The sequence below is a fragment of the Lissotriton vulgaris genome, chromosome 3_1, assembly GCF_964263255.1.
Source record: "Lissotriton vulgaris chromosome 3_1, aLisVul1.2, whole genome shotgun sequence".
In the NCBI taxonomy this organism is placed as follows: domain Eukaryota; kingdom Metazoa; phylum Chordata; class Amphibia; order Caudata; family Salamandridae; genus Lissotriton; species Lissotriton vulgaris.
In genome coordinates, this window is record NC_141689.1 from 1,209,413,154 (window position 1) to 1,209,429,046 (window position 15,893).

Consider the following 15,893-nt stretch of genomic DNA (forward strand, 5'->3'; position numbering starts at 1 on the left):
GTGTGTTTGTTTTATCATGTGTCCCCACTCTTGAACTCCCTAGATCGGTGAGGAGATCTGCTGACATGTAAAACTTTCTCATACTGGTGTAATGTGATTTGTGAGCAAATCCATTTTCGAGTACATTTTCACATTTTTGTGAAGTACAAATGTGAATTATATTGTTAAATGATACTTCAGTGCACAAACACTTATAAATGAGACTCTTGGTGGCTAACAACAAAGTTCAGTCTACAGTTTAGGGGGGTCTTTCTGTGAATCTTAAACCTTCATGAGACCAAAAACAATTGTAAGGCGCAGATGTTTTGCTGGAATCTTATTAGCGATCTAACTCCAGTTGGATAGATTTATTATTCCTTAATAGAGCAAATTTACTTCATCTTGCTGTGCTGATCCATTTTGATTTTGATCACATAGTTTTGAAATATCAGTTCCACTGCTGAGTTGGAACTGCAACGCATTAAGTAAATGGTTTGAGAAATTCTCATCTTCAATTTCTTCCAATTTTAATAATTAAGCAGGCTTGAGGAATAGTACTCTTGTGTTATTTTCATTTTGAGTTCTTTGCATTTTTATTTATAATTGTATTCTATACGAATTTATCATTATTTCCAAATAGTCAAAAAAGACAACATGGGGGTGTGGCCAAGATGGCGAACTGAGTGGCAGCAAGACCTCGAGGCTCCCCTCTCCAAGTCCCCTTTACCGGTCTTAATATCGCAACAACACCCCAGCTTGACGAGGTTCGAAGCCAAGAGCAATAAAGAAAAGAGGTGCCCGGCTGGGGAGCTGCCTGGGGCCCCGAAAGACACTGTACGGCCAGGGCTGCGGTCTGCATCCGCGACATGGCTGCGTGAGCCACGAGCGGTGCAGCGGGCACCCTGACCCCGCAAGAACAACCAGACCCGATGCTGCTTTGCTGCAGCCGTCCGGTTCCTGCCCTGGAGGAGTGGCAGGCATGAAACCAGTGCACCGGTGAGATAGGCGGTGGGTGCCAGGAGTAACTGGCTGCAGCTGTGGGACCCCTTGGGGGTACTGTGAAATTCGAGACCCGGGCGCCCGGGCCTGCCAACACGAGGCAGGCTGCAAACTCCACCGTGGGCACCCGGACAACCTCCAGCACCAGCAGCCGCTAAACACTCCAGAGAGCGGAGGTGAGGAGCTGCCCCCCGTGGCGGGGACTGGGGAGGCGGCGAGCAACAGGCAAGCGCTGGGGCCTGAGATCACAGACCCCGGCGGGCGCAAAAATTTAGGCTGAGGCTTGAAGGCCTACGTGCCTGGCCCGACGACCGCCAAGCCTGACCTCGGTGAGCACTCGCAGTGGCAGGGAAGAGGGGCAAAGAACACCGGCCACCTACACCCCAGAGATAGCGGATGACAAGTGGGGTGCGGGCCCCCACGACACCAGGCGTCGGAGGGGCGCGCTTGAGGGGGCTCCATATCACTGGAGGCGCTCTGCAACAACCCAGTGGGGGCGGCGCACTGCCAAGGCAGAGCAGCCGCGGCACCACCTGCGGGCAAAGGAGGGGACCGGTGCATCCTGAAGAGCGGCGGCAGGAGTCTGGAGTGATTGGCGGCGGCAGCGGGAGCCCTGGGGGGGTCGCGAAATCAGGACTTGGATAATGTTAAGCACTAGCTGTCACTGACCACCCTAGAGAGCAGAGGTGAGGATCTGCCCCCCACGGCGGGGACGGGGGAGGCGGCAGGCGGCGGACAGTGCTTGGGGCCTGGACCCCAGACCCCACTAAGTGTGAAAATTTAGGCCGAGGCTTGGAGGCCCATGTGACCGGCCGAATCGCGGCCCAGCCTGGTCCCGACAAGCACCGGCTGTGGCGGAGTGGGGGGGGCGAGGAGCACCGACATCCAAGCCCGGCGACAGCATACAATGAGTGAGGAACGGAGCCCCCGCAACACCTGGCGATAGAAAGGCGTGGCAGAGAGAGTGCCTTACCATAGGAGGCTGCCCACATTGGCCCTGAGAGGGCAGCGAACCGCCAAACCAGAAGAGAGCCAACACTGCCTGCTGGTCGGGGGATAGACACATAGGGGACTGAGGGAGACTGCCCCCAAGCAACTGAGCAAAGTCCGACCGGCCCTGGGCTGGCGCTCCCCCGGGACGCTCATCCTGGTCGCCTCTGGGACCCTCTCCCATATTGAGGCCCCCCTTCCCATTCTCAAGTCACCACAGCTTATGAGAGTTGGAGTCTAGGAGATTTTTTTGAAGAGCGGTTGGTTGCTCCCCATACTCCTGGTGTGATAGTGGACCCTTTGAGCTGCAGCCCGGCCCGTGAGGAGGGCAAGGACAGTGACTGGGGCTGTTCCCCCTTGACGTCTCCGCCTGCGGCGCCCTGGTCCCCGGTCCAGGATCACATCCTCCCCCACATAAACGAGGCACGAGTGCCACCTTAGTCCCCAGCATCTTGAAAAGGGACACGACGAGTTTGGCGACCAAATGGTCAACGCAGGGCGAAGAGGTGGGCGCACCCTTACCGATATGCTCATCAAGGGCCCTCCCAAGAGCGACAAGAACCCCCCCTCTCCACCAGCCAAGCCCCCTGCAGACCAATGGGACGGGGAGGTACCCATGACCAAATCATTTCTCGAAACTCCTTGCGAGAGGATTTCCAAACGTTGAAGCAGGATATGGCCGGAGAACATCGTGAACTTCGCAGAGATGTAGATGGCTTGGGCGAGCGGGTGGCGGCCGTCAAGGCGGCGGAACAGTCTAGAGGCGAAGAAGTGGAGCAACTCCAGCAGGAACTCATCCGCCTTTGTGACCAACAAGTGGATCTGCAGTCTCATGCAGAGGACCTTGAAAACAGATCCAGACGGAACAACATCAGGGTTCGCGGTGTGCTATCCAAAGCAGAGGGGACGAGCGTTGTGAGCTTCTTACAGGACATGTCTCGTGAAATCCTGGGGGAAGCAAAGGATTTTGACATCCGTATAGACAGAGCGAACAGAGACGGCCTGACGCTTCGCGCACCTGCCCCCCCTCCCGACATACTGGCCTTCTTGCCCGACTTCCCTTTAAAAGAGAGAATCCTTCGAGAGGCGCGATAGAAACAACCCCTAACGTACCAGGGGCAGCTAGTAGCACTTTATCAGGATCTGTCAGCCATCACCCTACACAAACGATAAGCTTTTAAAATAGCCACAACGTTCCTACGAAATAAGAGAATCCCCTACTCCTGGGGTCACCCCTTCAGACTGATCTGTAGGTGGAATGGGTCCTTGCACCAGATGAGATCCCTGCAGGACACCTGCTCCCTGTTACGTATTGAACTCCATGAAGATGCCGCCTCGCTGGCTGCCTCGCAACGACCGTCACAAGATCTATCACAGCGATCACCCCAGAGCGGGTGGCAATGGGTTGGTCGCAGACGCTCACCCAGAGCTTCCTTGAAACCGGACCCCACTATCGTGGCCCAGGAACAGGCCTTGGCCATTCATTCAGTGTCCAGAGACACATTGGCAGCGGACTGACCTTGCTAGGCGAGGGGTCTCTATCGCATCATATCCATGCAGGTCACGGGGTGGACGGGGGCCGGAAAGGTCGCCAGAGCCACACGTTCCCTCACATAACTTCACTGCGGGGAGGAGGGCAGTTGGCTTGTTGGGGAAGGGGGAGGAGCGACTGACCTTGTTGGGGAGGGGGGGCGGAGGGGTGAGCGGGCAGGTTGGGAAGCGAGAGTTGGGGGAGTTGCGGGGCTGAGGGGGGGGAGGAACCAGTGTGCTGACAGGGGCTGAGCCCACGCGCAAGGTGCAGTGCGGAAGTAGAGGGCAAACTTCATTTTTACAACTGTAAATTGTCACAGAATTACTTGTGTAAATTGTTTTTTAAAATCACTCCTTTGTCGGAAGTTAGCTGCTGGAAACAGCGGAGCCAGCGCTGACACAGCACGCAAACTGTCAAACACTCCTCGCGCCACGAGCAGAGGCCACGCCCCCTTTTTAGGCCACGCCCCCGCCGACTCCTACTTATAGACGCCGATTCAAGGGCGCCAAGTAGAAGCTTTGAGCTGCACTCCTGAGGCGGAAGCCGGGAGAGACTTCATTTTTAAAACTGTAAATTGTCACAGAATTACTTGTGTAAATTGTTTTTTAAAATCACTCACTTGTCCGAAGTTAGCTGCTGGAAACAGCGGAGCCAGCGCTGACACAGCACGCAAACCGTCAAATACTCCTCGCGCCACGAGCAGAGGCCATGCCCCCTTTTTAGGCCACGCCCCCCGCCGACTCCTACTTATAGACGCCGATTCAAGGGCGCCAAGTAGAAGCTTTGAGCTGCACTCCTGAGGCGGAAGCCGGGAGAGACTTCATTTTTAAAACTGTAAATTGTCACAGAATTACTTGTGTAAATTGCTTTTTAAAATCACTCACTTGTCGGAAGTTAGCTGCTGGAAACAGCGGAGCCAGCGCTGACACAGCACGCAAACCGTCAAACACTCCTCGCGCCACGAGCAGAGGCCACGCCCCCTTTTTAGGCCACACCCCCACGGTCCTCAATCACGGGCACCGTATAAATCATGTGCTTCTTCCGGTCGCGCAGCGGACGGGCGCAGCGGGCGCGACGTTTGCGCGCCGAAGGCGCGCCTAAGGCAACCCCGTCTGCGCCCGTCCGCGACCGACCGGGACCAGGGGCCACCCCCCCTTGCCAACCATTAATCCAGACCATAACCTATCTCCCGCAATCCATTCGGCAACTAAACCAAACAGGTGGGCTATCCTGTCTACATACCTGGGACCCCTCTACCCAACACTCCGCCTGCAATCAGTGCCGTTTTCGGTTCTCTCATGGTATAAAGTATCCCACATCATTCTCCATGCTGCTGCTTAATTGCCGTTCGCTTCCCAAACACTCTGCGGAAATCTCTCTATTGTTAGAAGAGAGAAGCCCAGACGTCTTTTTCGCCACAGAGACCTGGTTACAGGAACACTCAGAACCCGTCCTGGTGCAAGCACTTCCACCGGGCTATCAAATACTACGCCTCGATCGAAAAAAGGGCATCGGCGGCGGTCTAGCTTTAATCTACAAATCAGATTATATTGTCACCAGCACTCCTGTAGACTTCCCAGACTGCGAATGCCTTCCTTTTTTCATACAATTAAGTGCTACACATACCTTCTCGGGTATCCTTATTTATCGTCCTCCTGGACCACAAAGGCAGTTTCTAACAGACCTCACCTCGATCACGGCAAGCCTTGCAGTTGGCGCTGCAAATTTCACAATTCTGGGTGACCTTCACATCCACTTGGATGACCCAAATGACTCCATAGCAAGGAAACTATCCTTAGGCTTAAGCGCCCTTGAACTACACCAGCATGTCTCTGGGCCCACCCATCTAAAGGGTCATCTCCTGGACCCTGTCTTCAGCAACTGTAATAACCTTCACATCGGAAATCCTTCTCCCCTTCCCTGGTCCGACCACTTCCTCATCCCGCTCACCTGGACCCTGCCCTCTCACCCCCACCCCAAACCCCCGATGATACAATGATCTCGCAACTGGTCTCAACTCCACCTACCCGAGTGGGAGGATCTCCTACACAGTACCAAACCCACCAATACTTCTACTCCCACCCAAGACAATGATACCTACAACCTATGGATCACCAGCTCCCTTGATACAGTTTTACCACTAAAAAACTCCCACCCCAAGCGGGGCAATCCTACAGCCCCGTGGTACACAAATGAACTACGAGAGGCCAAACGTGTATGTAAACGACTGGAGAGGAAATGGCGCCTCAGCTACCTCCCATCAGACAAAACTAGTTACAGAACAGCAATTAAAAATTACAAAACGGAAACTCATCTAGCGCAATCTAAATACTTCGAACTCAAGATTGAGAACCCAGCTTCCAAACCCAAAGAGATCTATCGAATAGCCAAAACCCTCCTGCAACTTCCAGAACCTGCAAAGCACCATAACAACACTCAGATCCACTGTGAGGAAATAGCTGACTTCTTTCACCAGAAAATAGAAACCATCAATTCTTCTTTTCCCCAGCCCGGCACTCTACCCACAGATTTCGTCAACACAGGTTGTACGATAGTCCCTTCTCACGATCTCAACAGCTTTCCTCCTTTAGATCTCACCAAGCTGGAGAAACTTATGGGACAGGTTAAATCTGGATCACCTACCGACCCAGCACCTCCCAGTACCCTCACCCAGATTACTCATCTGATCTCGCCCACCATTCTAGACCTGCTCAATTCCTCACTCCATACTGGGATTGTCCCTCCTCTATGGAAGAGAGCTATGGTCAGAGCTCTATTAAAAAAACCTGATCTTGACCAATCTAACCCCGCCAATTACCGTCCCATCTCCCTGTTACCATGGCTCAGTACACTCCTCGAGAAGCATGTCAACTCCGTTCTCACCGACTTCTTAGAAGCCAATAACATCCTAGATCTCTCCCAGACCGGCTTCAGGCCCCGTCACGGAACGGAGACGGCACTGATTGCAGTTACGGAGGAGGCGCAAAGGATCTTGGACGATGGCGGATCCACGGCCATCGTCCTACTTGACCTAAGTGCCGCCTTCGACACTGTCAATCATAATATCCTACTCCAGCGTCTTGAGGGAATAGGACTGTCGGGGACCGCTCTCAGCTGGATGAGATCTTTCCTGACTGACAGATCCTTCAGGGTTTTTGAGAAGGACTTTTCCTCTGCCAGTAGACCTCTTAATTGTGGAGTTCCTCAGGGCTCCTCCCTGAGCCCCACCCTTTTTAATGTCTATCTGCGCCCCCTAGCTGATGTCGTCCGCCCATTTGGTGTGAAAATCGTCTCTTATGCGGACGACACGCAGCTAGTGGTATCATTGGACCCCTCCCTAAACTCTCATCACAGCCTACACAAATGCCTCGAAGCAGTCGCCACCTGGATGTCCGGCTCTTGTCTCAAACTTAACGGGGACAAAACAGAGATAATGCTCCTTGGAAATAACATCGCAAAAACCATTGATTCCATCTGGCCTCTCTGTTTAGGTAATCCCCCGCAACCCAAGGAGCAAATCAAGAGCCTAGGCATCTGGCTGGACAACAGCCTCTCTTTCAACTATCAGGCTACCAAGCTAGCTGCCACCTGCTTTGGGTTGATGAGACTGCTGCGCAAAATTCTACCTCTCCTCCCATTCCATTCGAGACGAATTATGGTTCAAGGACTGATCCTCTCCTGCCTTGATTGTGGAAATGCCCTATACGTCGGAGCACCCCAATCCACACTAAACCGACTCCAGGTTATTCAAAACTGTGCGGCAAGACTCCTGAACGTTCCTCGCCGAACCTCAGTAAGAGCCAGACTGAGAGACCTTCACTGGCTCCCGGTGAGAGCAAGAATCGAATTTAAGAGTATGTGCATTGCACACCGCCCTTACTGGGGAACAGGCCCCCTCATCAATTCCCCCCTGGTGAAAGCCTATCAGCCCACCCGCTCTCTCCCACCTCGCTTCAGTACCACGCATCAGGAAGGCCAGATGTGGTGGTCCAGCGCTCTCCTACAATCTAGCCAGGATCTGGAACTCCCTCCCTCTCCACATCAGATCCGAACTTAACCTCCTCACTTTCCGGAAAACTCTCAAAACCTGGCTATTCAGTAAAACTTCGGCTTAAAACCTCACTCCGCCTCTCCCCTCCCACCTCTTTGAACCAGTTAAGCTCTCTACAGCACTGGGACGCCCCTGGGTAGCCAACGCGCTCTACAAATCCTCATTCCATTCCATTCCACAGCAATTATCCCCTTGTGCCCAGATGGCTGATACCACTTTGAAAATCATTACATTGAACGTAAAGGGTCTCAACAACCCCATCAAGCGGCGAGCTGTCCTGTCATATCTAGAGAACTCAGGCACAGCGATCTGCTTACTTCAAGAGACACATTTACTTTCTAAGGATTGGCATAGGCTGAGGTTCCGGGCGTTCCCTCAACAGTTCTTCTTCTCCACTCCTGACAAAAAGGCGGAAGTCGTGATTCTAGTCGCTAGGCACTTCCATGGTCAGGTTGGAGACCAAATGGGAGAGATCAAAGGTAGACTTCTGGCTCATAGTATCACAGTGGGAAGCATGACAATGACAGTGGGATTCCTCTATGCCCCTAACACGAGCCAGGAGCCCTTTCTAAAAAATGCCTTTTCTTAGGCCCTCGCTCCCCTGATCCCTTCCTTCTTCTAGGGGGGGGCCTCAACTTGGTGATGGACAAAGAGAAGGACAGATCGGGCCACCGCTATGGAAGCGCAGGAGGTATCTCGGTAGCAGGGAAGGAGTGGTTGACGCAAAGAGGGCTGAGGGACATGTGGCGAGCTAAGCACCCTGAGACATCACAGTACACTTTCTATTCCCATGTGTACCACACATATGCTAGACTTTACCACTTCATAGGTTCCTTTGAGTTGGAGACCTGGGTGGTGGACGTGGACATCAGTCCGGCAGCCGTTTCTGACCACAAGGCAGTGGAAATTACGTGGAGTCCAAAGCATCAAGAGACCACCTGGTCGATGGCGGTTGAGGGAACCCTCCTGCAGCGTAGAGAGATAGTCCAGCAACTCCGTAAACGCATCACTGATTACATTGAGGTTAATGACCGGCCAGATACGCCTATGACGGCAGTGTGGGGGGCGTTGAAGGCAGTAGTGAGGGGTGAACTAATCACCATAACAGCGGCGGTTTGCCAAAGACCGTTAAACCAAACGAGAATCCCTAACGGCAAAGGTAGTGGAGTTGGAATGAGTACATAGTCGCACGGGAGCCCTAAGGATCTGGAAACAATTGAAGGTCGCCAGAGCTCAATTGGCGAGCCTGGATACAGATCGGGCTGAATATGCGGCTCCCAGACTACGACACACATATTACGTGGGGAGGAACAAGACGGGACGCCTCCTAGCAAGTGCGCTGCGGGCCAAAGTACAGCGCTCAAAAATATTAACCTTACGCAACAAGGAAGGGGAGGAGATCCACAATGAGGCACAAATAGCGGGGGCGTTTCGGGACTATTACGCATCCCTCTATAAAGCAGATCCCACACCTGTAGATAGGGCCGACACTTAACTGCGTGGTGCGGCCACTACTGCGTTGAACTCAGCGAACATGAGTACCCTGGATGCCCCTATCCGAATTGAAGAGGTGATCAGTGCTATTTCCCACCTCAAACCCCTAAACTCACCAGGCCCAGGTGGTTTCTCTGCCGGTTTCTATAAGACTTTCTGTCCGCTACTCGCCCTGATTCTTACTAAACTTTTTAATTCGTTCCGGGGCCCCAGTTCAGGCTGACGTAATAGTGCTGCCTAAGCCGGGCTAGGACGCCACCCAGTGCTCCGCTTATCGGACGATTTCCCTATATAATCTTGACCTCAAACTTTTTGCGGGGGTGCTGGCCTCGAGGCTCAGACCTTGCCTCCCGGGGATCATAGATCCGGACCAATCGGGCTTTATCCCCGGCAGACAACACCAAGCGCATCCTCCACTTAATTGACAAAGCCCATTTCCAACAATCAAACTCGGTACTCTTAGCCATCGACGCTGAGAAGGCATTTGATCGTGTCAATTGGAGCTTTCTAGGAAAGGTTCTGACACATTTCGGCGTGGGGGAGCGCTTTCAAGCGTGGGTTGCCAGCTGCTATCATCACCCGCAGGCGCGGATCCGTCTCAACGGATTATGCTCCAGTCCTTTTGAAATCCAACGCGGCACTAGGCAGGGGTGCCCCCTTTCGCCCCTCCTGTCCGCGCTCTATGTTGAGCCGCTAGCACAGAGAGTGCACGACAACCCTGATATCCGAGGCATAACTTTCGGCGGGGAGCCACACCCAATCGGCCTATATGCTGACGATATTTTAGCGGCACTTGACAGTCCCGAGCGCTCGGTGCCGGCCATCCTGGAGGAAATGGAGGCCTTTTGGTAGGGTGTCAGGCCTCAAGATAAACAAAGGGAAGTCGCTGCTGGTACTACTGGGTTAAAACGCCCACACACAGCACGGAGCACCCGCGTATGGAGGGGGATTGCTAACTCAGATGCAGCTCTCCTACCTAGGCATTACCCTCATGCCATCGACGGTCCGGATGGTAGCTTTGAATTACGCCAACGTAACATCGCAGATCCATAATGATCTGGGTCGCTGGAAGAAGCAACCTTGTCGCTGCTGGGGAGGATTGCGGCCGTGAAAATGTCAGCACTCCCCAAGATACTATATATCGTTCAGACCATTCCCGTGTTTCCTCCAGCCGGGACTATTAAAACACTGCAAGCAGCGATCCAGCACATCATCTGGGGGGGGGAAGAGACCGCGAATGAACAAACAGCTAGCTATTCAAGGGATGGATGAGGGGGGTCTAGGGATTCCCAATCTACAACAATACTTTCAAGCGGCGCAGCTGAGATATCTAGTGGAGTGGCACAGGCCAGAATAGGAGAAGAGGTGGCTCTTCCAAGATAGGGCTATGGCCCAAACCTCCTTGTAGAAAATACCATTCCTTCGCCGCGCACACAGACCGGACTACTTTCAGCAATCACCCATCACACTCGATGGCTACTAAGCGGGAGCTCACATCTTTCCCATTGCTCTAACTCCTTTGTTGGATAATCCTGATTTACCCCCAAGTATTGACGACCATTCATTCCTTCAATGGCGAGGCTCCAGCTGTAGATCGGCAGGGCATATTTATGACTTAGAGAGCTTTATGCCGCTCTCCACAGTGTCACAGGTCTACGACGTCAAATTGCCACAGCTTTTTTAATATTTTCAACTCAGACATTGGCACACACAACCCGAACTTAGTCCCTTAGTTGGTAGGCACATGACGGGATTTGAGAAATGGCTAGTTACAAAAGACTCAGACGGTGGCCTGATTACAGATCTTTATAGGTTGCTCTCTCTGCCCTCTGAGACACAACGTTCGGCTGGACAGAGGAGCTGGAAAGGGGGGTTAGGGAGAACATTGACGCTTCAAGACTGGCAGTCAATATACTACAGAGCCAACCATACAACTAGGAATACAGCGGGCAGAGAGACAGCCGTGAATATTGCCACGTATTGGTACCTCACCCCTGCTAGGCTGCATAAGGGCAATCCATCCCGGAGCGCGTCCTGCTGGAGAGGGTGCGGTGAAGTAGGCACTCTGACGCACCTCCTATGGGGATGCACAGAAGTCAAAGCGTATTGGACAACTGTCCTTAACGACATAGACAATTCCCTAGATACCGAAATCCCACGGTTCCTAGCCTACACAATTCTAGGACTCCCGAACACGCTCATTTTCTCTCTAAAATCCATCAGGGGGCGACAAATGGGTCTAGCACTGCAGGCAGCCTCCCAACACATCCTATCTCTTTGGGGGACCAACACATGCCCACTCACACGGGCTGGTTGCACAAACTTTGGTATTCACTTGGGATGGAATGCATCCAAGCCACACTCACGCAGTCCACAGCCACATTCCACACTGTCTGGCAACCACTGCTAACGCTTCTCTCCCAGGAATTTAACGAAATAACGTGCTCAAAATGCCTCCGCCTACTATGCCTGACAGATACAAACCAAGCCACCACAGCATCTGAGACAGAGGCACCGTGAGCACTCCACACCCACAATACATCCCATTCACACTCATCTGCACACTGGTGGGGGAGTGGGGGGTTTTCAGGGGCGGGAGGGGGGATTGTTATTTTTGTTATTGCTGACTTGTCTTCATGGAAGATCTTTGTCTAGAGCCACAAATTACTATGGCGGCACAATACAAGGACACTGGTGGGGCCAGACGACCGTTGCAGGTTATGTGCAGTGCTATACAAAGAGGCTATGCCAGCTTGTCCTTTGCATCTTCTCATGGACTCATTATTGCACTGTACTGTATTTGGTTTTCTCTGAAACCAATAAAATATATTTAAACAAAAAAAAGACCACATCACAATACATGAAAAGAGCCACAAGCATGACATTATTGCAGATTCACTAACTTCATGTAAGATGGTATTAACTGTTAGTAGGAAAAAGTATTGTCATACATGCTTATTACATGTGGAACATTTCATTTTCATAAATGTAAAAATGCATCTACATATAATCCCCCTGTTTAAGCCTATCACAGTAGGCCAGTTATTAGCTAGACACAGCTTACCTTTATATTGCAGCATGGTTTCCAATGGCCTTTGAATACATTTTACTTGGGGCTCATTAATCAAAAAGCATTGCCTAATTTACAAACAACTCTGAATCTTTATTACCCAGGATGTAATTCATCCCAAACATTTAATAATCATACACTCATCATATATTCGGAGACACAGTCAGATCACGATTGAGATATGAACATCTAGAAAGTAATACTAATTAAATAATCAGAATAAAATGGTTCTGAGTTCAATGTAAGGAAAACATTCTTCTTCTGTATTGGATTTTGAATTCTCACAGAGCAAGGTAATGTAGGAATCTCTTCTTTGAAGTTTGGAAAAGCATGTATAATTTATTTGTTAAAAATGACCTGCATAGTAATATTGTTGATATGGTGAATATTTACTGGATCTGTTTTCACCAAATTCCTATTGAAGTCATTAAGACAGGACATTCTTTTTTTTTTTTGTTTTATCTTTTTTTTTTTTTATTCCTCATAAACCAATGATGGGTATTCTAGATAGGGTATCTCCTCCTCTCCATATTGCGATGTATCGGCCTCAAGGATTCCATCCAAAGGATACAATCCAAAATAGGTGAGGAAAGAGAAAAACCCCTCTAGGTTTAACTGTTTGCTAGATCTGCTCCATATCCTTTAAACTGGAAGACCCTTGGATGGGTAGGAGACCAGGCTCCAACAGTTCCCGGGTGAAATCATAGGAATGCTCTCATCTGTTCCGCCAGGCCTCTAGGGCAGCCCAGATCTTAACAAGGCTAGAACTATCACAAGCTATATCAGATTCACTAACATATATGATGTACTTAACCCCTTCCAGGCTCATGACGAGCTGGGCTCGTCATGGCGTAGCCTCCTCGCACGCTGATGCCGAGCCCAGCTCGTCATGAAGCATGGGATTTTGTAAATCTGAGCACAGGAGGAGAATTCAACTAGCGCGGATGTGGTTAAGACAGTCAGCAAAGATAGGAGCACTCTCTGCCTTCCAACCCTTACAAATTTCCCGTCTGGCTAGAATCATTATATAAAATATAAATTTGGTACTCATATCATTAAGCTGGTACTCTACCCCTAGGCCAAAGAGAATAATTTTGGCGGTAATAGTAACATGTACACCAAGTACTTCTGTTATAAATTCTTCAATTTTGGACCAAAAGAGCAACAATCTTGGGCACTCCACAAAGATATGTAGATCATCCGCTGCAGAAGCCTTGCAGCGTGGACAACAATGTTCAAAGTTCGTTATCTTTACCAATTTTTTAGGGGATATATACACTCTATATAGGGTGAACAGATGATTTCGTTTTAGGGGCCTGATTTCACCACTGTGTTTAGGAGTTTAAAGGAATCTCCCCATAGAGTAAATATGTTATCACATTGCAAGACTTCTCCCCACAACTTATTTAATTCTAGTTCTGTTACTTCGTCTTTCTCATTGAGTGCCTCATACCAGAAAGATATTTCTTTTTTCCAGCTATTTTTTTTTTTTACCAGTTCGAACTTAGGGTTAGGTGTTAAGTCCCAAGGTATTGTAATCCACCAGCTAGATAACTGGTAAAATTTGAACCTTGTGAGAGTTCCGTTTGTCAGCCTACTGAGTGTTTCCCATCCCAATAACTTAGAACCGTCAGAAAGATCCACCCACTGCATGATCCCAGCTGTTTTAAGAGGAAGAGATAAGTGGTCTCTAAGGCATATTGGAGTGCCCGGGGAATCCCATATTGGCGCCAGAGGAGTATAGTAGGAGATACCTAGTTTTTTTCTAATAAAAACGCAATTTCTCAGGGCTGTGCCCAAAATCTTCAGTCTGACCTGAAAGATTCTTGGCCTAGCGGTATACCTTGTAATAATGCCTGAAATAATCGACCCAAGCAAGATGTATCAGCTTTGTCTGCCATTACCCTAAAGTTTTTAAAATGGAACGAATGGCAGTAGTAGAGAATATCCGGCATGGCAAGTCCACCTGTTCTCATTTTTCTTCTTAATTTTTTCAAGGAGATTCTGGGCGATTTAGAGTTCCATATAAAAGATCCTATTCTTCCCTGTAATTTGGCAATGTCCTTAGGATTGAATGACAAGGGTATTGAGTTAAAAAGAAAAGTAACCTTTGGCACGATAACCATTTTTATTAGGTTTACCCTTCCAAAGATATTCAATGGCAGTCCCGACCACCGCTGCAAGAGTTCATTAATATCCTTGTAGACTCTATCCAGATTTACTTTGGATGTCTCAGCGATGTTCTGAACCAGGTGTATTCCTAGATACCTCATCCGGGACTTCGTTTCGGGGAGTTGGTCCTCCTGATTCCACTGCATGACCTCTGTTTTTTCTTTATTAATTATATATCCAGAGGCCTCTCCGAAGACTTCTGCCTGATGGAATAATCGACGGATTGATACCTCTGGATTGGAGGTATACATTAAAAGATCGGCCGCATACAGGGCGAATTTTAGGTCAAGGTCATTCATATGAAAAGGCTTAATTAAAACATCCAATCTTAGGGCTCTATATATAAGTTGAACAAAAGGGGAGAAAGGGGACTTCCCTGTCTAGTACCACGTGTTATTTGGACCCAGTCTGTAAGTGAGTTGTTAACAAGGAACCTGGCCTTTGGATGGAGATATAATGATTTCACAGATGTTATAAAATTAGTTAAAATTCCAAATTTTATTAGCGCTTCCCACAGATACAGCCAACTAACCTGGTCAAAGGCCTTAGCGGCGTCTATTGCTACGATAGTTAGTGGAATTTTTTCCTCTGTGGCAAAATCGATAGCCGCAATGGCCTGGAAGGTCAGCTCATTCAGCTGTCTGCCAGGCATGAAACCCCTCTGATCTTCGTGTACCACTGACTTGATTACTTTGGCTAGCCTCGCTGCCAAGACACCAGCGAAGATTTTATAGTCTGTGTTTAGCAGCGAGATTGGCCTATAGGACTCAACACTCCTGGGGTCCTTATTAGGCTTCAAAACTAATGTAACAGTAGCCTCTAACCATGTTGGAGGGATAGGATCTCCATCATGGTGTATTTTATTAAATAAAGATGTGAGGATGGGAACTAGAATAGGAGATCCTATTTGATATACTTCTACTGGGAGCCCGTCTGGGCCGGCAGCCTTTCCCTTGGCCATCCTTTTCAACTGATCGTGTATCTCTCCCTCTTTAATTATAGAGCCAAGAAAAAGGCTATCTGCCTCAGTTATATGTGGAAGGCATAGCCCCTCTAACCAATTCACTGCAGCTTCATTAGATGTTACATAGTTACCCATATATAAGTTCTGCATGTAAGTTTTAACTTCTCCCAATATTTCGTCATTGTCAAACGATATCTCCCCAGTACTCTGTATCTTTAAGCTACTTATCTCGTTCCTAACTCGATCGGATCTGGCTTTCCACGCCAATATACGTCCAACCTTCTCCCCATAGGAAAAGTTCTGTAGTCTACTTGCGCCCCATCTTTCTTTTATAGTTTTATCCAAATTAGCCTCATATTTAGCTTTTAGGCTCTCTAATTCTTTCTGAATGAAAATTAAGTTAGTCTGCTGTTCTAGGGAGGCTTTCTGTATTTCTTGCTCTTTTTGTTTTATTTTGAATAAAGCTTCATCCTCTGCCTTCTTCCTAATTTTGTTTCTGCGTATCATTATAGTTGTAAAAGTCCCCCTTAAATAAGACTTAAAAGCATCCCAAATTATTTGATCGGATGCTGAAGTTCTGTTAAACTGAAAATACTCCGCCATATCCTTCAATAAATCGTTTTTTAGTCCTTCCTGTAATAGT

At 49.4% G+C, this 15,893-nt stretch overlaps 1 protein-coding gene across 1 annotated transcript in view; it reads left to right on the forward strand.

The window, feature by feature from the left end:
• Positions 1-15,893, forward strand: part of TRIM14 (tripartite motif containing 14) — a 178,921-nt gene that overhangs the window by 29,991 nt on the left and 133,037 nt on the right. The window lies entirely within an intron of this gene.